Below are 283 nucleotides of genomic sequence, written 5' to 3' on the forward strand. Positions count from 1 at the left end.
TCCTGTTGTGCTATTTTGTTTAAAACGTATATTTCCTGATAATAACAAATATGACAATGATTTTATACATATATATATATATATATATATATATATATATATATATATATATATATATATATATATTTATTTATTTTTTATTTTATTTTTAATTTTTTTTTAAATATGTTAAATGAATATGGAACACAGTTAAGGTTAGCATGCTGGCGTTTTATTGGAGTTTGTCATGAAAATCGGCCGGACCCCCTGTCCTGTGTCCCGCCAGGTATTTTGTCCTGTAGTA

Source organism: Phyllopteryx taeniolatus, chromosome 4 (assembly GCF_024500385.1).
Source record: "Phyllopteryx taeniolatus isolate TA_2022b chromosome 4, UOR_Ptae_1.2, whole genome shotgun sequence".
NCBI lineage: Eukaryota > Metazoa > Chordata > Actinopteri > Syngnathiformes > Syngnathidae > Phyllopteryx > Phyllopteryx taeniolatus.